This window comes from Eucalyptus grandis, chromosome 2 (assembly GCF_016545825.1).
Source record: "Eucalyptus grandis isolate ANBG69807.140 chromosome 2, ASM1654582v1, whole genome shotgun sequence".
NCBI lineage: Eukaryota > Viridiplantae > Streptophyta > Magnoliopsida > Myrtales > Myrtaceae > Eucalyptus > Eucalyptus grandis.
Window position 1 is genome coordinate 34,446,455 of NC_052613.1, and position 26,026 is coordinate 34,472,480.

General features: G+C 38.4%; 2 pseudogenes; both read right to left on the reverse strand.

Annotated features, from left to right (window-relative positions):
• Positions 1 to 485: 485 nt before the first annotated feature.
• Positions 486 to 4,367, reverse strand: LOC120290667 (annotated as a pseudogene).
• A 14,461-nt stretch (positions 4,368 to 18,828) lies between these two features.
• Positions 18,829 to 22,577, reverse strand: LOC120290668 (annotated as a pseudogene).
• Positions 22,578 to 26,026: the final 3,449 nt, after the last annotated feature.

The following is a 26,026-nucleotide window of genomic DNA, read 5'->3' on the forward strand; positions in this document are numbered from 1 at the left end:
TTATGCGTTTTTATGCCTCGTCCCGTCAAGTACCTCGTGGGAAGCACTGATTTGGAGATATCGGCTCTTCGAAGTTGTGCAAAGGGTCACGTGAACACGAGTCTAATGATCGAAACATCCTTGTAATGATCGCTTTGAATCTGGCATGAGCATACATTACTACTGAAAGCTTGCAGATCCCCGAATCCATCGAAGAAACATCGTAGGTATTGAACTCTAGCCAATCACATGCCAAATGATTCGGAATACCATAATAGTTTGACATGCCATATCATGACCTTGTCATCTCTTAAGCCAATCTTAAGGGTCGGGTGAAGCTGCAACGATCCATTTTATCTGGTTTAAAATTACAAAATGCAAATATGCAGTTGTTTTCAGGTAGTTAATTAATCATTGGGAAAGTAAGTGATACAGTGCATATCATCTTTGGAAGAGAAATATGAGAGAGAACTACCTACACAAGCTGCTATAGAAAGACCAAACTGTCAATAAGGGAAGCATCGGGGATCAACTAGCTCTTTCAATTTTATGTCCTCCCACGGGCCTATCATGATTGACCTACATGCCGATATCTCTTGAGACACTCGTTGCATGCTTGGACGATGCTCCGGTTTTGCACTCAAGCATGTAAATGCCATCATTATAATGAAAGCCACTTGACCTAGTGTGTCACCATCTGGGTATGGAATTCTTTGATCTAGAGCTTGTTTCAGGAGCCAACATGAACTTGTTGAATTGCTTGATGATGAAGAAGCTGAGGAAGCAAGAGACGATATGAGATCGCCTGGATGTCTGCCCATGATTACTTCCAATGTCACCACTCCAAAACTATAAACATCACATTTCTCCTTCACCTCCATTGTGTATGCGAGCTCAGTAGAGGGAAAACAACATTTTTTTTACTATTTCTTATTAATTCGATCTTTTTGGGCCAAAATCTTAGTAAGGCAATTTAATTGAATGTTTTTATTGAAGAAACCAACTTACCTGGAGCTGCATATCCAAAAGTGCCTCCAAAGGAAGTCCAATTGGATGAGTAGGGATGTAGAACCTTAGCCGTGCCAAAATCAGAGACGTGAGCTTCATATTCTTCATCCATTAAAATGTTCTTGCTTGACACGTCTCGATGAACTATAGGAGGAGAGCATTCATGGTGCATGTAAGACAGAGCAAAAGCTACACCTTTAATGACATTCACTCTCTTGTTCCAATCAAATGTTGTTATCCTCTTTTCGTCGTTCAGTACATCCTTCAAGTTGCCTGATTCCAAGAACTCATACACCAAAAATGAATGTCGAGAGCTCGAGCAAAAGCCATAGAGCTTGATAATATTCCGATGTGGAGCTTCAATTAGAGCATGAATCTCCCTTTCAAATGCTTTTGACTAGCGATTTTGACTTCCGCTGCTTCCTTAAATTTCTTTACTGCAAAAGTCTCACCTATTTGCAACTGGGCCTTGTACACACTCCCATGTCCTCCCACACCGATGCAATATTTGGCATCAAACTCCTCTGTGGCTTCAATAATGCTCTTATAGACTGCATTTCCATCGAAGCTTAATATTGCCCACAAGTTTCCATTGCATCCATTGTTCCAACTAGTCTCTATTTTCCTTGATCTTCGGCATACTATATTTGAAATTCCCACAACAAGAAGCAACGAAAGTAGGCAACCTAAAGTAGGAATCAAAATTAGCAGCAACTTTTGTTTTTGTTCTTGCCTTTGGACGTTGTTGCTGTACAAGGGTTGAGACTAGCAATAACTCCACACAAGCCTTTGTTTCCTCTCACAACTTCAATTGTAGCATTACGAAAGGCAAGAATGTTTGGTAAAGGACCTTCTAACTCATTATATGATATGTCGATGGATGTCAAACTTACCATATCACTAAAGGTAGACTCAATTAAACCTGAAAGTTGATTGTGTGAGAGATTGAGTATTTCCAATCTATACAGTTGTTGAAGTTGTCTAGGTATTACTCTTGTAAGCAAATTTTGACTTAAATCGAGAATTTGAAGAGATCGAAGTTCGCCGATCTCCACAGGAATGCTGTTTTCAAGATTATTCCCGCTTAAATTCAAGAACTGAAGGTTGGAGCACTCCCCAAGTTCTGTACCAATTGAGCCACTCAAGTTATTTCTTGCAATTTCAAGTTTCTATAGACTAGGCAACCCTCCAAGTTCTTGAGGGATGTGGCCTTCAAGATGGTTGCAGCCCAATGAAAGCTCTAGTAGCAACTTCAACTTTCTTAGGTCTTTAGGAATTTCCCCAACAATATCATTCGAAGAGAGGACAAGTTTGTGCAATTGATTCATATTTCTGAGTTGAGGCGGTATGGTTCCGGAGATTTTATTGTTGGAGATTATCAAGCTCTTTAAATTTCTACATTCAACCAATGTTGGTGGGAGCACACCGTAAAATTCATTGTTGCTCAACTCAAGATAATCCAAGTTAGGGTACACACCTAGAGCATTGGTTAGGTTTCCCTTGAGCAAGTTGTTTTGGAGCCTAAGTCTACATAAACTTGAACAATTTTTCAAGGTTCTTGGCATAGCTCCAGTGAAGTGATTGTTAGAAGCAGTAAAATTTACAAGGGTTTGGCCACCGCATATCTGTTGTGGCAATTGGCCAACAAAGTCGTTATCAGATAACCGTAGGAGTGCGAGGAATGTGAGATTATTTATCCCAATGGGAACAAAGCCCACCAGATTATTCACACGTAGACTTAGCTGAGTGAGCTTGCTTAAGTTTCGGGAAAAGTGCCAAAAAAGTCCTAAATCTTTTGTTATTGTGCTGATTTAGTCATAAACCTTTTTTTGGTGCCGATTTAGTCCTAAACCTTTTTTAGTTGTGCCAATTCAGTCCTTTCCGGCCAATTTGGCCGGATTTTCTTATTTGGACGCCGAGTGCCGACGTGGACAACTTTTAATAATATTTTAATAATTTTGAATTTTTGAATTTTTTTATTGTTAATTTTAATTTTAATTTTAATTTTTTTAATTTTTTTTTTATTCTGCTCTTCATCCTCCCGGTCGCGCGGACCTCGCGACGGCCGGCGAGGTCGAGGTCGACCTCGCCGGCCACCTCGCCGATGGCCGTGGGGCGGCCTCACGCGGGCGGGCGAGCCTCGCCGGCCCACGTGAGGCTGCCCTCGAGGCTTGGGCGGCGAGGGCAAGCCGCGCCGCTCGCCGGATATGGCAGCGGGTCGGCGAGCGGCGGTGGACGGCATCGGGGCAGCATTCCGGCGGTGGTCTCATGTGGTCGGGGTTTCCTCGGCTTGGCCGGGAGAGGACTCTCTCTCTCTCGGGTCCCGCCCGAGATCGAACTCCTCGGATCTCGGCGAATCCTTGAAGGCTGCGAGCTCGGCCCGGTCCGACCAACGCAAGGCACAAAAAAGGACCGAGGCCTACCGGAGCTTCGGTGCTTGAAACCGGCGCGCGCCGTAGGCCGACAACCGCGGCTCGGGTGGGTGGCCGGCGGTCTACCCCCTCCGACTCTCTCCCCCTGCTCAAACCCCTCACTCACCAAATCCAGATCCGGCAAGCTGGCGGGGCTCCCCCTCGCCGGCCATGGGCGAGGCTCGACCCTCGCCAAATCCGACGAGGGTGAGCCTCGCCGCCCAGGCCTCGAGGGCGGCCTCGCGGGGCAGGCGAGGCTCGCCCTCGCCGCCCGCGCGAGGCCGCCCCGCGGCCACCGGCGGGTGGCCGGCGAGGTCGACCTCGACCTCGCCGGCCGTCACCTCGGCCGGCGAGGTCGACCTCGACCTCACCGGCCGTCGCCCGCCGGTCGCCTCTGGCCGGTCGCCGAGGTCCGGCGATCGGTTGGAGGAAGAAGAGCAGAATAAAGAAAAAAATATTAACATATTATTAAAAATTGTCCACGTCGGCGCCGATCAGGCCACGTCGGTTGGCCGGCGTCTAGTAAGCAAAATCCGGCCAAAATTGGCTGGAAAGGACTGAATTTGCACAACCTAAAAATGTTTAGGACTAAATCGGCACCAAAAAAAGGTTTAGGACTAAATCGGCACAATGACAAAAGATTTAGGACTTTTTTGGCACTTTTCCCCTTAAGTTTCCTATACTGGAAGGAATAGAGCCAGAGATATTATTCTCATCGAGGAGTAAGATAGCCAAATTTCCCAACTTTCCTATTGAATCAGGTATAGAGCCACTGAAGTTATTCTCGGAGAGAGTGAGCGTTAAGAGAGATGTAAGGTTTCCAATTTCTTGAGGGATAGGACCAGAAAGCTTATTACGCGAAAATTCGAGAACTTGTAAAGATCGCAATGACCCGAGTAGAGTTGGAATGTTTCCTGAGAGGTTATTTAGAGACAAGTCCAGATGAGCAAGCTTGGCAAGATTAGCCATGCTTGGAGGGATGTTTCCGGAGAACGAGTTGTTGGCAAGCTTTAGAGCGACTAAGTTGGGTAACCGGGAGAAATTGAGATGACGAAGCGTACCACGTATGGCAGAATTCGAAAGGTTCAAGCTTGAGATGCTGCCGAGAGGATCGCAATCGATTCCATGCCACGAACAAGGGTTGCTACAATTCCAGGAAGACAGTGCATAGCGATAGCGTAGCCTTCCATGTTTGCCTCCACTTCCTCATTTACCGTTTGGTTACTAGCATCGGCAAGGGCCACCAAAGAAGAGCTTCGAGACGAAGCAAGACAAGGCATTTCTTGCGTGAGCATGAGGAGGGCACAAGCGAGGAACAACATGAGGGGTTGTTTCTGAGATTTAGCCATGACAGGTTGTTTAGGTTATTTGGGATAGGCTTTTCTTTGTTTCTTGCATGAGCATGATTACAACCGACAAGTACTTAAAGAAGAAAATTGGGATCATCAAGTCAGCAATGCCCCGTGTCGAATTGACTTAAAAGGTAACACTCGCATCTATAAGTGGTCACCGCCTGGTTTGGTCATTCGAAATGCCCCCACGTGGATTGGGCTAAGGCTTACGTGGCTGGTTAGTGATTGAGAGAAAATTTCAAATTTCTGTTTTCTTAAGGTTGCAGAATTTGCGTTTGGACAGTTGGACTTTAACGTGGGAATTGAAAGGTGAAGCGTGAAATTAGGGAAGAAGAAACTAGAGGTTTTCTTGTTGGTTTTCGCGTGGAGGTTAAATCTCCCCTCAAAATATCTCAGTGTTCCTTCCCTCTCGTTTACGTAATTGAAATTAGCAAACCCACGATCCACGGCTAAGGAGAATACGCTTAATAGTCCAGAGTAGTCACATCACAACTTGTTTTGCGAACTTGCATAGACTTGTTGGTCGTTTGCAACTTGACGTCAATGGAGGAAATGTCTGGTATTGGGGCAGTGCATGAACTTTGGAGGGAAAGAAAGAAAGGAAGTAGGAAAAAAATGAGAAGGACAAAATACTATCTATTCAACTTACTTATTTACACGGAACTTAAATTTACTGCCCTTCTTTCCGCAATCTAATGAAGAGAAAATTCTCTTTGACCAATCTCCGGTTGGTGTTGTGTACATGTAGGCAATATCTAATTAAACTCAAGTTCTTCGAACATAATAGAAAATGTGATCGAAACAATGGTAGCCTACCCGCGTCCACTAAAAAAGGTAAAGCGTGAAATTAGGGAAGAAGCAAACACTTGTCGGTTTTGGCGTGGAGGATAATCAAGTCGACCTCAAAATAACTCAGTCTTACTTCCCTCTCGTTCTCATCACGTAATTGTACTTATCGAATGAAGAGTCGACAACTAAGGAAAATATACTTAGCAGTCCAGACAAGTCACATCATGACTTCTTTTGCAAATTTTCCATGACTTGTTGGTCATTTGTAACTTGACGTCGATGGAGGAAAAGTCGAGCAGGTATACCTCTGGGAAGAAGTGGGATGCCGTAATTTATCAGAGAAGATTCTTTTCATTCGTGAAACACGGCACGCTAAAGAGCTTTGGAGCTAGTCAAGATGGTTTATCTCTGGGAGCGTGCTGGAACTTTGAAAGGGAAATAAAGCAGGAAAATAAATGCACGTGCACACACAAGTTATAAAATATGTGACTTACTTATTAATAGGAAATTCAATTCAGTGCTTTTTTGCCCGGAAACTCTAAATAGACAGGAAATTCTCTTTGACCAAATTGCTTTAATCTATCCCACTTTCTGATACACTAAGTTCTTATACGTTGTATATAGCAATCATGTTGTGCAATCGGCAGCCAGGAAAACTATAAAAATGATATGAAAAGAATGGGCAAATCATTTAGACACCTTGTGTTTTGTACCATTATAAACTCCCCTTGTCAGAATCTCTCTTCGATCCACCCCATTATATATATACAAGATATACATAAGCTAACTAGGAATGCATCAGCATCGTATAATTGCAGAACCAAGTGATTGACTGCCATGGGTGTTAGACTAATCTGCGCAACAATTGCATGGTCCGTGCGATTGTACTGCCAAATCATGCTGGTGTGAGAATGAGTTTCCTGATGATATTCCGTTCTGATTTAAGCTACGTGGTGCCGACTGTTTTTTTTTTTAGTTCTTCATGAAGCTGTGTAAAGCATTTTAAGCCGCATTTGGTATCCTGCATACGCAGCTGAATAGTATGAAAGTTATCTACCCTGGCTTTTAGGAGTGCCTCCAGTCCCTCATCTCTGATTTGGCTACTAGCACAAGCAAGGGCCACTTGGGAAGGGCTTCCAGATGAAGCAAGACAAGGCATTTCTTGCATGAGCATGAGAAGGACATAAGCGAGGAACAACAACGAGGGTTGTTTTTGAGATGAGGCCATGGCAGGTTGTTTAGGTTATTTGGGGAGAGCCATCCTTTGGTTCTTTCTAGGCATATGCGTTGAAATGGACCAAGTACAACTCGCGCATTAATAATAAAAACGGACCATCAAGTCAACAACCAAGTCAATAATCACTTCTTCTCAGGGAAGGCGAAATTACACAAACTCTTCACAATTTGGAGGATAGAATATGTTGGTTCCTAAACTTTCAGCTGTCACGCAATTACCTCATAAACTTTCGTTTTGTTAAGGCTATTGACCCTCCGTTATATTTTCCGCGGCAATTCTGTGGAACAACAACATGTACGTAAGATTAAAAAAAAAAAAAAAAAAAAACTTACCGAGGCACTGGAAAGTTGCATATAAACATCCCTTGTCAGTGCAAGGTGACACATCTAGTGATTATTTGGGAGAGAAGTACACCAGAAGTACCTTAACTTACAGTGTTTATTTTAGTACCACAACTTTCGTTGGCTCACTTAATTGTCACTTAAAAAAAAATCACTTAAGTGCTAACTCAAGTCACTGGAAATATGACATAGAAATATTTTAATAATTTCTCAATCCTACATGGCTTGCCAGTGTGCACATAATCTCTAAACAATGTCATATAGCAAGTTAAAAAAGTGATCACTTTAGTGTTAGTGTTGAAAAAAACGATCACTTTAGTGTCAACTATTGTTAAAAGTGATCACTTTAGTGCTAATATTAATGAAAAAGTAATTACTCCAGTGCCAAAAAACCCCTAAACGATGTTAGTAGCAAGTTAAGAAGTGATCATTTCAATGTCAGTCTTTGTAAAAAATTATCATTTCAGTGCTAATTGTTATTAAAAAGTAATCATTTCAGTACCAATCTTAATGAAAAGAATGATCACTTCAATGCTAAAAAATGTCACATCATATAACATTTTTTGTTATAAAAGCCATGTAATTTCTTTAATCGGAATTTTTTGTCGAAGACACTTAAGTAATCGTTTTTCTCTGATTTTGACACTTAGTGAACCAGCAAAAAGTTATGGCATTAAGGTAAGTGTCGTACATAAGTTAAGGCATTTCTAGTGTAGTTCTCTCGATTTTTTGGTATTAGTATATTTTCAATTAACATTGTCACCACAAAAAAAAAAAGTTCGGTAAAATCATCAACTATAAAATCCAAAATCCATATTTCCCCTTGTTTGAATGATATGATCTTTAATGTTTCAGAATTTAACTTTAGAGAAATGATTTGAAGACAAAGGTCAGAGTCAACACGCCAATTCAATTATTGAAAGGCCCTATCTCACCTGGAAGGCACAGGCCATGTTCAATCTCTTCTTTTGGACCCATGTTGCCTTTCTTCACGTGTCTTTACGTAGCATAGAATATAACGTGTTAGATCCGACTCTTGCAAACCATTTTCTTTTTGGACCTTTTCTACATTTCTTACTTTTCCGGCGTATTAGTCAGCCGTTTGAAGGAAATATCAATCTCAATCGCTGTTCCATGACCTCGTCGTTTGGACATGTGATCAGGAATTTGTGGATCGTGTTATTTATATTGTGTGATCTCACATTTTCGGACCCACATTTTCTTTTTAAAGTGGCGGTTATTCCACATGTAATTTTTCCACGTTTCATACCTTTTGGTGACAACCACTTATTTGGTAACCGTTTTGATGGAGACGGTATATAAAAGGAATGATCGTTCATTTCTAACGGTAATCATAAGGTTTAACGCCCTCTCAATTTTGGAATACACCAACAATAGGCGAGGGAAATGGGTTAGTAGAGTGTGCCCAATATTTCCCTGAATTTTCGAGATTTTCTGATGAACGTGAATACGAACAATAGCTAGAGGACCCAATCGTGGGCAGCTGCGCTGGATTAGAGTTTCTCATTCATTGCCGAAATCGAGGGTTCGAAACTCGCAGTTGCTGAAGCGTTGTAAGTGGGGGGCCATGGTGTTGGGGTCTTGTGCTAGTCTCCCCCGAGGTATAGGAGTCAAGTCCGATGACGCCATTGGGCGCGGTGGGTCAAGGTGGAGTCCTTGGTCATCAAAAAAAAAGAAAAAAAAAACAATAGCTGGAGGTTTGTCTATAATCGATCATGTTTTCCGCATTTGATTTTTACTTCTAACATTTTTGATTTTTACTTCTTGTTTTTGTCAATTTTTTGGTGTATTTTTCAGGCCTTTTGAAGATGAACAATAATTTGAATTTTAGTGCCTAGCTGGGCCTTGTTTTCACGAAGGGAGGAGTTCGAATCCCAAAGGTTTTTGGATTCTTGTACTTGTGGTGGTGGGTCCTTGGTCGCTCCCTTTTGAAGATGAACGGGGTTCCCGGGTTAAAAAAAAAAAAAAACAACAATAATTTGGAATTTTGAGGCCAAGATAGAAACTTGCCGATTTTGGGCAAATTCCGATGACCCATCGCTCGACCACCATGAGGAAGAATAGCCATGAGTTATTTTGACATATTGATGTTATTTGGAGGCTAATCGGGCGGCGAAAGTCACAATGGTTAAGGGTTTGCATTAAAGGGAATTTTGTTTGATTCAAGGCCAATTTCTTGGCCATTTTCGCCAAAACTTGGATCTATGTGGTCGCATCGGCATGTTCTCCAAAACCCATTACTTATTTCTATCTTTGACGGGCTGCCAGAATCAGAAATGGGCAGTGAAATCATGGTGGAACGGTGAAAAATGGTGAAAGAAAAGGTTATGTGTGCTAGAAGGAAGAAGGCGCATGGCCCCACGAGTGCGCAACGGTTGGCACATGGGCACCACACGCCTGCAACTCGCAAGGGCGCTCGCAACTACAGGCGCGTGTGACGCACGTGCTAGGGCAATTGCGAGCACATGCGGGCCACGTGCTAGCCTCTGTTGCAAGCGAGTGCTCGGCATGCTCCCGCATGGATGCAGGCGCGTGCTCGACACTCTCACGCGCCTGACGTGCCCACGACACCTTTTTACCCTTTTGCCCCTCTCTTTTCACGTTATTACGGTTCTGTCCTTGGTCAGATTATTTTATTGTTCTACCCCTTGGTGCATTTATTTACTATTTTGTCCCTTCATGCATTTTTTTGAATATTTTATGTATGAAATTAAATGTCTAATGATCCATATATTTAATTAATTAGAGAATAACCACATCATCTTTAATTAATTAAATTATCTATTAAGAGCATCCGGATCATATTTAGAAATGGACATTGATCATAATTAATTATATTAATATGATGAATTTTATCCCACATGAATTTTCATTATATTAATATGATTAATTAGGATGAAATATCATGTTATTTTTCTTAATTTACCCATAAGGATTAAGAAAATATATATAATATGATAGTTTCTTCATGATGTAATGATGAATCTATTTAAACTAAAAACTTAACCCACAAGCAGTTTTTATGTTATATGATTCATATTCGTATCATGTTTACATTGGTAAAACATGATTTATGTATATTTTGCCTTAAATTTTGTGACATAAGCATGATTGTTTGATATGCAGTTTTGCAGCTTGTAAATTTCTCTGAATTTAAGTGTGATGTTTCCATACTAAATGGTGATAACTATAAAGTTTGGAATGAGTTAGTTTTTTTTTCAATTGGGGTGGATGGACATTGACTATGCTATAAGGAAAGACGAACCACTTGCTCCTACTAATTTGAGCACGGTAGCTGAGATAGCCTTTATAATCAATGGGAGCGGTCCAACCGCATTAGTTTATTAGGTCTAAAATATCTCACAGTATTTGTGATTCGGTTGCTCAGCATAACAATGATAAGGCTTTGTTGGAGGCCATTGATGTGCAGTTTGACACTTCAAAGAAAGTGTATGCATGACCCTAATTATGAAGTTTTCATCGTTGAAATTCACTAGTGTTAGAGAGGTGTGCGTGAGCACATCATGTAAATGAGGGACATTGTGTCTCAGCTTAAGAACCATGAGATTAAGATATCTGAATTTTTTCTGTGTATCATATTCTGAATACTCTTTCGCAACAGTATGCACTTTTTAAGATCTCTTACAACACACATAAGAATAAGTGGTCAATTAATGAATTCATGACAATGTGTGTTCAAGAGGAAAAAAGACTGATTATGGAAATGGGAGAAAGTGCTCATTTAGCAACATAATGGAAGAATAAGGGCCAGGACAAGCATAATGGAAAAAAAGGTAAGATACCTCCTCAAGTTGACATTAAGAAAGAATCCAAATGTTTCTTTTGTAAAAAGAATGGGCATATAATGAAGGAATACGACAAATTTAAGGCCTGGTTTGAGAAGAAATGTAATCCAATCTCTTGTGTTTGTTATGAATTTTATATGGTTAATGTGAGTCACAATACTTGGTGGATTGATTCTAGATCTACAATCCACATTTCGAATTTCTTGAAAGGTTTGCAAAACCATAGGAAGCCAATGTGAAGTGAATAAAGTATTTATTTAGGAAACAAGATACGTTCGCATATGGAAACTATTGTGACATATAGACTAGTTCTCAATAGTGGCTTTATTTTGAATTTGGAAATGACCTTTTATGTTCCTAGTTTCTCTAGAAAGTTAATTTTAGTTTCAAGACTTGTACCTTTGGGTTACTCTTTTAACTTTTCAGATTCAACTTCTGTTTATCATTTAAATCTGAAATTGTTGGGAGTGGTACTTTATTTGATGATTTTTTTCGAATTAATTTACAAGCCAATGCCTATTATAATATGATGCACGTTCATGATAATGTCAGTATAAAACAATGTGTTGTGAAAGAAGATTCCTCTATGTTGTAACATTGGAGATTGTGACATATCTCCGTAGATTGAATTAAGTGATTAGTAAATGATGGAGTACTTAGTATTTTAGATTTTACTGATTGTGATACTTGTGTGGACTACATAAAGGAAAAGCAGACAACAAGATGAAGAAAGGTGCCAAGAGGGGTACAGTAATATTAGAAATCATACATACGGATATTTGTAGTCCGAATATGGACTCATGTGGTCACAAATACTTCATCTCTTTCATAGATGATTACTCATGTTACATGTATCTCTACTTGATTCATAATAAGCATGAAGCGTTAGATGCCTTTAAGGTATTTAAGGTGGAAATAGAAAAACAATGCAGCAAACAAATTAAGATAGTGAGATCAAATAGAGATGGAGAATTCTATGGTAGATACACTAAAAATGGACAAGCACCTGGTCCATTTGCAAAGTTTTTTTCAAGAGCATAGGATAGTTGCCCAATATACTGTGCCTGGTTCTCCAGACCAAAATGATGTAGCGGAAAAGAAACTGAACCTTATTGGACATAGTGCGGATTATGCTTAGTGGCTCCAAACTTCCTAAGTTTTTGTGGACTGAAACATTTAAGACGGTAGAGTTCATATTAAACCAAGTTTTGACCAAGGCTGTCCCAAAGACACCTTTTGAGTTATTTAAAGATCGGAAATCAAGTTTGCAACATATACGTGTTTGGGGATATCCATATGAAGTGAGAGTTTACAATCCACAAGAAAATAAGTTGGACCTAAGGACTATAAGTGAGTATTTTATTGGATATGCCGAAAGGTCCAAGGGATACAAGTCTTATTGTCCATCTCACACCACTAAGATCATGAAATCAAGAAATGCTAAATTTCTTGAAAATGACTTGATTAGTGGAGCAATCGATCGAAGGATCTTGTTTTTAAGAAAAATTATTTAGATACTCAATCTTCACTTCAAGTACTAGGTTGGTTGTTACTCATAATGCCCCATTAGCTCAGTCGGCTATTGAACAACCAATCGTTGAAGTTCTACAACTTGCTAATATTGATTTAGTAGATCCAGTTGTTCAGCAATTACCAAAAACTATTGAGCAACCGGTTGAGCAACACGCTCCTCAAGAGAATGTTGATGCAACATTGAGAAAATCTACTAGAATAAGGAAATCGACAATTCCTATTGATTATATTGTGTATTTACAAGAATATGACTACAATATTGGAGTTGAGAATGATCCTAAAACGTTTTCACAAGCCATGGATAGTGATAAATGCAATTTGTGATACAATGCCATGAAGGGACAGATGAGTTCTATGACATTTAATGAAGTTTGGGATTTGGTTGAGTTGTTTGATGGTACGAAGGTCATTAGTTGTAAATGGGTCTTCAAAACTAAGAATGAGTCATTGGGTAACATTGAAAGATATAAAATTAAACTTGTTGTCAAATCATTCGCTCGAAAGGAAGTAATCGATTATACGTAGACTTTTTCTCTTGTATCTAAGAAATATTCTCTTCGTATTATTTTGGCATTGGTTGCCCATTTTGATATGGAATTATATTAGATGGATGTGAAAACGACGTTCCTCAATGGAGAACTAGAGGAGAAGGTTTACATGAAACAACCTAAAGGATTTTCCTCTAGTAAAAGTGAGCATTTTGTATGCAAGCTTAAGAAATCTATATATGGCTTGAAACCTCTGAAATTATTTCAATATTGGACCTTGGACATATAATAGTTCTGAAATAAGTATCCCGCCAATGGTACTTAAGGTTTCATGATGTTATCTCTTCATTCGGTTTTATAGAGAATGTCATGGATCAATATATATATATATATATATATAAGAAGGTTAGTGGGAGTAATATTTGTTTCCTTGTGCTATATGTGGATGATATTCTACTTGTAACCAATGATAAGGGGTTGCTACATAAAGTGAAACAATTTCTCTCTAAGAATTTTGAGATGAATAATATTGGTGATGCATCTTATGTCATTGGCATTAAGATCTATAGAGATAGACTTCAAAGAATTTTAGGACTATCTTAAGAAACCTATATTAATAAGGTTTTAGAGAGATTTTAGATGAAAGATTATTTATAGCACCCATTATGAAGGGTGTTAGGTTCAATTTGAACAAATGCCTGAAAACGATCTAGAAATGGAATAAATGAATAACATTTCATATTATTCTACTGTCAGAGGCTTGATGTATGCTCAGGTTTGCACTCGACTTAACATTGCTTTTGCTGTGGGAATGTTGGGAAGATATCAGAGTAATCTAGGTATGGGCCACTTGAGAGCTGCAAAAAAAGTGATGAGATATCTTCAAGGTACCAAAGGGTACATACTTATGTATAGACGGACTGACAACCTGGAAGTAGTCGGTTATTTGGATGCGGATTTTGCGAGTTGCGTTGATTCATGAAAATCAACATCTAGATACAATTTTATATTAGCTGGTGGAGTCGTGTCACGGAGAAGTGTGAAGTAGACTTTGATTGCTACTTCCACTATAGAAGCTGAGTTTGTTTTGAGGCTACCTTGCATGGTGTATGGTTAAAGAGTTTCATTATTGGGCTTAGAATTGTTGATTTTATTTCTAGGCTATTAAGAATGTATTGTGACAATTCAGCTACGGTTTTTATGGCTAAAAATGGCAAAAGTGGCAGTTGAAGTAAGTATATTGACATCAAGTATTTAGCCATAAATGAATGTGTTAAGGAGAATAAAGTGGTCATAGAACACGTTAGCACTAAATTGATGATAACTGATCATTTAACTAAAGGTATGCCACCGATGAAATATAAGGATCATGTAACTAGTATAGGAATATGTCCCATCATGTGATTTATCGTTATATGGATGATTTTTTTGTTGTATGAAACTCTTATTTTGTTGTAATGTTGATTCTAAATTTTTTGTGTAGATAATTTGTTGTGTACTTATGAGAATAATATTTATCCTTGGTTCTGGAATAAACATAGGATTCATTTATTAAGATGTGTTGTTACATATAAGCTGACATTAAAGAAATAAAATGTATTGTGATACATGGAAGAAATTACTCACTCTTAGAGGACATATCGCTATGATCCATGTGTTTTGTTTCTTTTCTTTAAGTATAAAGTTTTTCGTGGATTTGGTTGGAGTATGATGAAAATGATGGGATCAAGTGGGAGAATGTTATTTATGTTGTGTGATCCCACATTGTCGGACTTATATTTTCTCTTTAAAGTGGCGGTTATTCCACATTTCGTACTTTTTGATGACAACGGCCCATTTGGTAACCGCCTTGATGGGAGACGGTATATAAAAGAAACGATCGTTCATTTCTAACGGGTAATCACAAGATCTAATGCAAACCCGAAATACACCATTAGTATGCTAGCGAATTGGGTTAGTAGAGTGTACGTGATATTTCATTGAATTTTCGAGATTTTCCAATGAACGTAAATACAAACAATGGTTGGAGGTTTATCTATAATAGATCCTGTTTTTCACATTTGATTTTTACTTCTAACATGATTGATGCTAGCAATCACCTTTTTAAGCATCTTTTGATCTATGCTTTTGCGAAGTTAAATGGATCTGACGAATAAAGGCAAAAAGCATCATCGAATTATTGATCATCTAAAGTGACACTTGATAGAGACCAAATTGTACGTGTAAAGGACTAAATTTGGCAACCTTCTCGAAGAGCATGTAAATTCTTCATACAACTAACGTACAAATGTCATAAAATCCAAGTCGAATTATTACTCTTTGATAATTTAAAGTTTGAGTTTACATACTTGGTTGCACAGTTTTAGGAGAGAATGAGAGAGTAATATCACTATAGTCCTAGTGAAGGAGAGAAACTTTCCATATTCTTTCCCTCTGAATTTTGTGGATAGTACGCGTTTATCTCTAAACTTTGAAGCGTTATGTAATTACCCCCTAATCTTTCATTTTTGCCAAGGCCATTACCGCCCATTGCATTTTCCGCTAACATGAGTAATGGACATCGTATATCTAATCCGCGTGGCCCTTTATTTGCAAAGACTTGTTAATCTTCTTCAGAGCTAGGACCGATGGAAGTCAGCTACTCAAAAACATAATATTGCCAAAATACAATCAACCTTTACTAGAAATGACGAACTCGTCGGCCAAAAAAAGCATGGAATTCAAGAAATGCACAAGAAAGACCTATCTTCGATTTTCTTTTTCTTTTCAAAAATGCTGATGTTGTTTTGAGCTATATTTCCTCTTTCGTATTTAGTAGAAATCATTATATTAAATGCGTAAGCCATTGTGAAGAAATTGATGGTGATTTTGGAGAATTTTCTTCCACTCGGTGAAACACGACAAAGAAAAACAGGACAATGAAACAAGAAACTCAGGTTCAATGCTATCAGAAAATGGTCGAACTTTGTCAGAATTTGGTCAATAGGTGGTGGTCCAATTATTACAGGTGGCTGCATGCCATGACAAGTGGCTACTTCATAACATGTGGTTGTCAAATGGGCCTCCCTGGCCTATGAACTCCGGAGTGAGTAGTTTTGCTATTGCCTCTTCCAATGAGATAGTTTTCAAGTTGAGGTCTTTTCAATATACCCTTGTCTAGTATCCGCGACTCATCACTATTGTATTGTCTCTCCTTACTCTTTAATCATATCCGTCGGGAAGCACACGTGATTAAAGGTGCAGACGAGCTTGGCACACTATGTAAGACGTCGAGGGGAGAATCTATTCAAGCCATTGTGGATTACTTCATTAGAAAGTGGGATCGATTAAAGCGGTCCACTCTTATCTAGTACCGCACAAGCATAAGGAAAGTCCTTTGGTAATGCTCTTGACTTCTACATCCAATAAGTCTATCAGGTAGTTTTAATCCACTCTTATCTAGAATCGCGCAAGCATAAGGAAAGTCCATTGGTAATGCTCTTGACTTCTACATCCAATAAGTCTATTAGGTAAATATGAGGTCTCTAACGATGATTTTTTTTTTTTTTTATCTAGTGTGTACTTATATTTATAGAATTGATCGAGCAATTTGAAATTCATATTTCAGAATAATGTCGTCTGTGTATGGAATAAAGGTACATTGCCATGAATTGATCAATGAAAACAAGGGACCCCTGAGAAAGACCCAACAATCGAAAAAAAAAAATGGTGACGCGCTACTTATAAAAAGAATAATTCATGCTAAATACTAAGTAAACAATTTAGGCCGACTTGTTCTTCCTCCTTTTTTTTTTTTTTTTTGGCTTTTTGTTGAAGTTCTTCCTCATTCAATACTTGCCCATATGCACTTTTGTTGCTGCCTTCTTCGATGAAAACCACAAAGGAAAAGCTAATAGATTATTAGGCGTGGCGCTAAGCACGGACTCTCCCAAGCCTCACTAATCGTATTTTGGTATGTGATTAATCTTATCTTTTGGAGCCGTCACTAATTGGTTAGGGTTGATTAGATACAAAAATAATATTGCGGAAGTACATTTTACTTTTGCGAACTGGAGATTCAATGGATACAATGACATAATTACTCTGGATTAAGCTAACAGTCTTCTGGTACCTTTTCTCTTTATTTTGAAAATATTTTTGCAAGTAGTCTTGGCCAATTTTAATCCTAAGCCACTAACATGAATGATGAGAGTGTGCAAACAAGAAAGTAACACCCAATAATCAAAGCATATAAATTGAATGCAAAAAATCTAAACAATCTAGATGCACTAAGCAAAAGCAAAGCATATCATTATCCATCGCCATGAAGATTTTTTGCAAACTATTATTTAGAAAAAGATGAAGACAAAATGCATGGATGCTACGCATGATTGTACATAAATTAATGACTACCTAATATGCATTCTACAGAAAGTTTTTTTTTTTGTTGGTATTTTCCTCATACATCAACATGCATAATTTAAGAAGATGCAAGAATGACTAGGTAAAATGCACTAATTAATATGCTAAGCCTTCAATTTGACGGTTAGTGAGAATGAGGGTAGTTACGACCTTCAAATAAAGAGTAAACAAGGCTCACTGTGGAAAGTTTTGTTTACACCAATGGTGTACTTTATAGTTGCTCTTTTAATTGGCTCTTGTTTATAAGCGTAAGAGAGGTACCTATACCTAAAAATTTCAAAAATACTAACAGAGTTTGGGAGGAAGGCAATTTCTTCCAATCAAAGAAAGAGAATAATATGGCCTTTCCCTCCCTTTAGCAAAAGGACTTTTTTCTTTGGCAGTATTGTCAATCTCTCGGCTTTCCTACCTATTCATTTATTATATACTAGCGAGATGTTCGTGCTTTATGCGAATCCAAGACTATATTCTTTATATTATTCTCAAAGTTTGTTGTCAATCTATTTTATATTAATTGTTATGTCAAGTTAATTATTAGATACATTGAATGTTGATTGGAATTTTTTTTTTTTGTATGAAAAAGGGTTAAAGTCGAATATAAAGATTTAACTTCATGCTACTATTTCTATTTTATTACCTAATAAAACATGAAGTAGACCTATAAGAGCAAATGAAAAGAGACTAGTATCCAAGTGTTTGTCGATTTCAAGATTAGCAAGCCAGTCTACAGAGCTATTTTCTTACTGAAAGTTATGTTGCACTTTAATGTGTAACAATCTTCTGATGTCATTAAGCAAAGTAAGGCTAGCATTATCAATCATAAGATTTGAAGTACGAAGATCAGTGATGGCTCTAGGGTCAATCTCACTAATGATCTTATGAAATCCAAGTTATTTTGCGAAATTGAGTCCTAATCATAACGGCCAAAGTTCTACTTGTGTCAACGAACATATTACTACAAATGTGGCAAAACCACCAATGCAATCACCTCCTTTGTTTCTAAATAACCCCCTACATTAGCAAATCTTGAGTTGGCTTTAGAGGCTCTATCAGTATTTAGTTTGATCCACTCAAAGGTGAAGGATCCCATCTAACCAAAATCCGAAGAGATGCATGATCCACTTAATATTGAGTTATTCACATACGAAGCTTTAATGATTGTCTTTATGTATGACCAAATTACTTGTGCCAGATTCGAATGGAAAACAAAGTTGTTTTGGAAAAATGACTTGTTTCTCCATTGTCAAAAAAGCCACACACCTACTCCAAAAATTATGCTCCAAACATGATGAAAATTCGGCTGCCCCTCACCAAAGAGATTTTAATGCAAACATTATGACAAATTCATTGAGAAGAATTCTCTCAAATATCATTGGGAAAATAAGTGATACAGTGCATACCATCCTTGTAAGATAAATAAAAGAGAACTAGTCACACAACTTGCTATTGAAGGACCATAATGTCAATAAGGGAAGCATCGGGGATCAACTAGCTCTTCCAATTTTATGTCCTCCCACACGCCTATCATGATCGATCTATGTGCCGATATCTCTTGGGACACTTGTTGCATGCTTGGATGTTGCTTCGGATTTGCACTCAGGCATGTAAATGCCAAATTTACAATGAAAGCCACTTGACCTAGCGTGTCACCATCTGGGTATGGAATTCTTTGATCTAGAGCTTGTTTTAGGGGCCAACATGAAGCTATTGAATTGCTTGATGATGAAGAAGCTGAGGATGCGAGAGTTGATATGAGATCACCTGGATGTCTACCCATGATTACTTTCAATGTCACCACTCCAAAGCTATAAACATCACATTTCTCCTTCACCTCCATTGTGTATGCGAGCTCTACAGTGGGAAAACAACATTTTTTTTTCTATATTTTATTAATTCGATCTTTTTTTGCCAAAATCTTAGTAAGGCAATTTAATTGAATGTTTTTATTGAAGAAACCAACTTACCTGGAGCTACATATCCAAAAGTGCCTCTAAAGGAAGTCCAATTGGACGAGTAAGGATGTAGAACCTTAGCCGTACCAAAATCAGAGATGTGAGCTTCGTATTCTTCATTCATTAAAATGTTCTTGCTTGACACATCTCGATGAATTATAGGAGGAGAGCATTCATGATGCATGTAGGACAGAGCATAAGCCACACCTTTAATAACATTCACTCTCTTATTCCAGTCAAATGTTGTTATACTCTCTTCATCATTCAATATATCCTTCAAGTTGCCTGATTCCAGGAACTCGTAAACCAAAAATGAATGTGAGAACTCGAGCAAAAGCCATGGAGCTTGATAATATTCCGATGCCGAGCTTCAATCAGAGCATGAATCTCCCTTTCAAATGCCTTTTGACTAGTGATTTCAGCTTCCACCACTTCCTTAAATTTCTTGACCACAACAATCTCGCCTGTTTGCAACTGAGCCTTGTAAACACTTCCATGTCCTCCCACACCGATGCAATATTTGGCATCAAACTCCTCCGTGGCTTCAATAATGCTCTCATAGACCATCTTCCCGTCAAAGCTCAATACTGCCCACAAGTTTTCATTGCTCCCATTGTTTGAACTAGGCTCTATTTTCCTTAATCTTTGGCAGACTATACTTGAAATTCCCATAACAAAAAGCAATGAAAGTAGGCAACCAATAGTAGGAATTAAAATTAGCATCAACTTTTTGTTTTTGCTCTTGCCTTTCGATGTTGTTGTTGTACATGTTTTGAGACTAGCAATAACTCCACACAAGCCTTTGTTCCCTCTCACAACTTCAATTGTAGCATTATGAAAGGCTAGAACATTTGGTAAAGGACCTTCTAACTCATTATATGATATGTCGATGGATGTCAAGCTTACCATATCACCAAAGGTCGACTCAATTGAACCCGAAAGCTGATTGTGTGAGAGATTGAGTATTTTCAATCTATGCATTTGTGCAAATTGTCTAGGTATTTCTCCCGTCAGTAAATTTTGACTTAGATCAAGAACTTGGAGAGACCAAAGATTGCCAATCTCAAAACAATATTGTTATCAAGATTATTCCCACTTAAATTTAAGAACAAAAGGTTGGAGCATTCCCCAAGTCCTATAGGAATGGAGCCACTCAAGTTGTTTCTTGCAATATTGAGTTTCTGCATATTGGACCAGGCTCCAAGTTGTTGAGGGATGTGGCCTTCTAGATGGTTGCAATCTAATGAAAGCTCTAGCAGCAACTTCAATTTTCCTAGGTCTTTAGGAAGTTCCCCAACTATATGATTTGAAGAGAGGTCCAGTCTATGCAATTGATTCATGTTTCCAACTTGAGGTGGTATGGTGCCGGAGATTCTATTGTTGGAGATTATCAAGCTCGTCAAATTTCTATACTCTCCCAATGTCGGTGGTAACTCACCATAAAGTTCATTGTTGCTCAAGTCAAGGTAATCCAAGTATGGGTACACACCAAGAGCATTGGTTATATTTCCCTTGAGCGAGTTATTATGGAGCCTAATTTTATGCAAACTCGAACAATTTCTCAAGCTTCTCGGGATGGGTCCAGTGAAGTGATTGTTAATTGCAATAAAAAAACAAGAGCTTGGCTATTGCAGATCTCTTGTGGCAATTGGCTGATAAAGTTGTTATTAGATAGATCTAGGCTAGTGAGGGATGTGAGATTATTCATCTCGATGGGAAGAAAGTCCTTTAGATTATTCATGGATAGAATTAATTTATCAAGGAGTCCTAGCTTTCCTATGGATGATGGAATAGAGCCTGACAACTCATTAAAGTGAAGCAAAAGATTTTTCAGATTGCTCAAGTTACCTATGGATGATGGGATAGGGCCGGACAACTCATTGATGTGAAGAAAAAGTTGTTTTAGATTGCTCAAGTTACCTATGGATGCTGGGATAGGGCCAACAAAGTTGTTATCAGATAGAGCTAGGCCAATGAGGGATGTGAGATTATTCATCTCGATGGGAAGAAAGCCCTCTAGATTATTCATAAATAGAATTAAATGATTGAGGAGTCCTAGCTTTCCCATGGATGACGGGATAGGGCCCGACAACTCATTGATGTGAAGCACAAGAGCTTCTAGATTGTTCAAGTTACCTATGGATGACGGGATAGGGCCCGACAGCTCATTGGTGTGAAGGAAAAGATTTTTCAGATTGCTCAAGTTGCCTATGGAGGACGGGATGGGCCCGGAAAGTTTATTGTTGTAAAGGTCAAGAGCATTCAAATTGCTTAAGTTACCTATGGATGATGGGATGGAGCCCGACAACTTATTCATGTGAAATGAAAGGTGATTCAAATTGCTCAATTTACCTATGGATGACGGGATAGGACCTATTAAATCATTGAATGGCAATAGGAAATATATGAGGGATCTCATTCCTCCAACTTCCGAAGGTATGGGACCGGAAAGTTGGTTTTGATATAAGTAAAGAAATGCTAAATCACTCAAATTTCCTAGAGTTTTAGGGATGTAACCACTGAGATAATTGGAAGATAAATCAAGTTTAATGAGAGACCCCAACATCCTTATTTCTTCTGGAATGGCCCCAACAAGTTGATTATGGCAAAGCCACATCTTTATCAAGCTGCTCATGTTCCCTATGGAAGAAGGAATAGGACCAGTGATGCGATTGTTCTTTAACTTGAGGTAATTGAGAGACTTGAGCCTTCCTATTTCTCTAGGGATGAAACCAGAAAGTTTATTTGTAGAAAGAAATAGGCCGGTCAAGTTGCTCAAGCTGCCTATCTCATTGGGAATTGGGCCATTGAAATTATTATTCGATAGTTTGAGAACCTGGAGAGATCGCAAGGACCCTAGTTGAGCTGGAATGTTTCCTGAGAAGTGATTTCGAGACAAGTCTAGATGAGTAAACTTGGCAAGAAGAGCCATGCTCGGAGGGATGTTTCCGAAAAGTGAGTTGTTGGCAAGCTTCAGAGTGACCAATTTGGACAGTAGGGAGAAATTGAGATGACGAAGCGTACCATGTATGGCAGAATCTGAGACGTTAAGGCTCACAACGCTCCCAGGAGGATCGCAATCGATTCCACGCCATGAACAAGGGTTGCTTCCATTCCACGAAGACAAAGTATAGTGACTCTGGCTGTCTAGCTCAGACTTCCATGTAAGGAGTGCCTCCAGTTCCTCATTTCTGGTTTGATTACTAGGACCAGCAAGGGTCACTAGAGAAGGGCTTCCAGATGAAGCAAGACAAGGCATTTTTGCGTGAGCATAAGGAGGACACAAGCGACGAACGACATGGAGGGTTGTTTTTGAGATAAGGCCATGACAGGTTGTTTAGGTTACTTTGGGGTGGGCTTTTCTTTGTTTCTTGCATGAGCATGAGAAGTGCAGCCGAGACGAACTTATAGAAGAAAATCGGTGCCATCAAGTCAACAACCAAGTCAATAATCTTGGTGACGTGCACTCCTCGTTACGAAAGTCTTCCATTCCTCTCAAAAAACTTGAAACATCCCAATGCCCCACGTTGGATTGACTTAGGAGATAACGTTCACACTTATACACCCATGTGAGCCAAGCCTCACGTGCTTGGCTAGTGGTTAAGAGAAAATTTCAGTTTATATTTTATCATGGTTGCAGAATTTGCATATGGACAATGGGACTTTAATGTGGGAATTGAAAGGGAAAGCCTGAAATTAGGGAAGAAAGTGGATTTTTCTTGTTTGCGTGGAGGATAATCTGGTCTACCTCAAACTAGTTCATTCACCCTTTCCTCTCGTTCTCATCACGTTATTGGACTTATCAAATTAATCGAGTAGGTATACCTTTGTGAAGAAGTGGGACATTATAATTTATTAGAAAAGAGTCTTTTCACTCGTGAAACACAGTACGATAAAGAAGCTTTGGAGCTCGTCAAGATGGTTTACCTCTGGGATGGTGCTTCAACTTTGGAAGGGAAATAAAGTAGAAAAAAAAATGCACACACATAAAAAAAAAATGATACAGAGTATGCGTCACGCCTTGAACCCCGGGCACGCCCACATCCCTCAATGGTCGACTGAAAATGCGACGTCTCAGGATGCATCGCCAACCCATTCTTTTTTTATTATTTTATCAATTAAACACATGCGGAAGCAAATTAAATAAACACCCGGCTAATAAACAAACATAGAGATAGTAAAACATGATCACGATTTTTCCATAAAAATCACGACTTATTTATCCATTGTTGTCCCTAGGAAGTTTAATAATTTACAAGTCCTTACACTGGCAACTTCCAACCGACCCTCTCAAAAACCTCAGGGATCAAGGTCATCCTAAACTTCACTAATGGCAAGGCCAGCCAAAAGGTGTCGCATCTCACGCCCACCACATCCGCACTCAGCAGATCTCCACGCTACGGCCTTGAAAAAGGTTAGCTCACAACGGGGTGAGATAAAATCTCAACGAGTCAAACCCTAAGCCCCGATTAGGATGCAAATTCACTCAAAGGCAGCCTAAACAGGCACCACAAACAAAATCACCTTGCCTTGGCGCGTACCTGCATGTTAGCTCAACATATATACCATCATCAGTGCAACAAATGCGGTTTAATAACCGGAACACATCATTTCAATCACATGGGTCATGATTATAAGGCCAAACCATTATGACACGTCCCATACCGTGCCACAAATTTTGTCCCATAATCAGGCGCAACTATCACAACCATTCAAGCATGTTTCAGTTATTACAACCCATTGGCCACAGCCAACTCAACAGTCGGCGGTCATCCGGCGTAACCGGGCATCGACTTGCTTCTTCGAGCATGGCATCATCCCACATATTGATACGCATCAGGGCGGCATTCCACATAGGAGCATCGGCTCGGCCTTCACCACGACCAGCATCCGTTGACGTGGGGCATCCGAACTTAATCAAGTATCATCCCACATATTCATACGCATCGGGATGGGTTCATAACCCCGCATATTCATACGCATTAGGCTATTAGGTGATCACACGAGCACACCATCAATCAACCCAATTCTTATCTTCCATCAATTAGCCCAAAATACCAAATTCCTTTTTAAAATAATAAGGGATAAATGTTCTAGAAGTCCTACAACTTGTCACGAAAATACATTTCAGTTCTAAAACTTGCAAAAAGTGCATTTAAGTCCTAAAACTTGTCAAATTGTTTCAAATGAGTCCTAAGATTGACGCCGTTAGCCTTTTCTGTTAAAAATGCTAATGTGGCATTTTAAATGATTTTTATTTTCCTGGTTTATTTTTTAATTATTTTTTATCCATTTAAAAAAAATAGATTTAAAAACTAAAAAATTAAATTTATTCTTATCTTGTTTTCAACAAAAACTAAAGAGAAAAGTTAAAAATTTTATTTCTAAAATTTTAAAAAATAAATTAAAAAAATAATGTTAACCTTTTAAATATTTTTTTATAAATATTTTAACTAAAAAAAAATTATTTTTAATTAAAATGTTTTTTAATAAAATATTTTACTTTTTTAAAAAATTTTGGTGAAAATAAGATAAAAATGAATAAATTTGACTTTTTAGTTTTTAAATCTAATTTTTTTTAAAAATAATTTAAAAAATTAATGTGGAAAATAAAAATTATTTAAAATGCCATGTCAGCATTTTTAACGGAAAATGCTAACGGCGTTGATCTTAGGACTTGTTTGAAACAATTTGACAAGTTTTAGGACTTAAATGCACTTTTTGCAACTTTTAGAACTGAAATGCATTTTCGTGACAAGTTGTAGGACTTGGGAACAGTTATCCCAAACAATAAAACTTGCAACTCTTTTTTTTTTTTTGTTCAAAGCTTTCCAAAATCAATCCGTCAAACTTTGCACACTTCTACTATAAAACCTCATTGTTTTATTGAGCACATAAAATTCGGCTTCCAAACTTGACACCTTAGTTATTTTCTATTTTCTTTCCCAACCACCATTTTTGGAACTAAACTGGGGTAATCCCCCCCGTTTTTTGTTCAAAGCTTTTGTAAAGAAATTCGTAGGTGCTCACGTACTCAAAATTAATTCATCAAAATTTGTTCGCACCTAGTTTAAAACCTTATTGTTTTATTGAGCAAATAAGTTTTGGTGTCCAACCCGACAACTCATTGTTTTTCTAATTAAAATCTTATAAGGTCATCTTTTGCAATAACAATAAACCATCACCATAGAACAACCATTCACATATTATTACGCATAAGTTCTAAGCATGCCAAAAGTCAACCACATTACCAAGTATACATTATCCAGCATGCACGACACCAAGGACAATCATAAAACCACAACCGGCCCTAACGGATAGAAACCGGTCCACTCGTGCGTCTACAAAATTAATTCTAGAAACCTAACTAAAAAGGTTCAAAAAATTCTTAAATTTGAATATTATAAAGGACACTTAAACAAACACTTTTCATGAAGACACCTTAACCCAGATTTTTCTAGATTAAGAGAAGTAAATCGCTCAAACCGTTACCAAAACTATGTTTGTGTCTAGAAATTTTGTTTTTCAAAATCAGTTTAGTTCGAGATCCAAAACTTATTCGTTTGATCTGAAATTTGACTATATTAAACTATAAGATGTGATGAACAATTTTTATGAAGAAACTCTTTGAAAATCGAACCCTAAGAGTTGATAAAAATCATTTCAACACCAAAAGATCACAGGTTCCAGCACAATTCGAGATTTTGC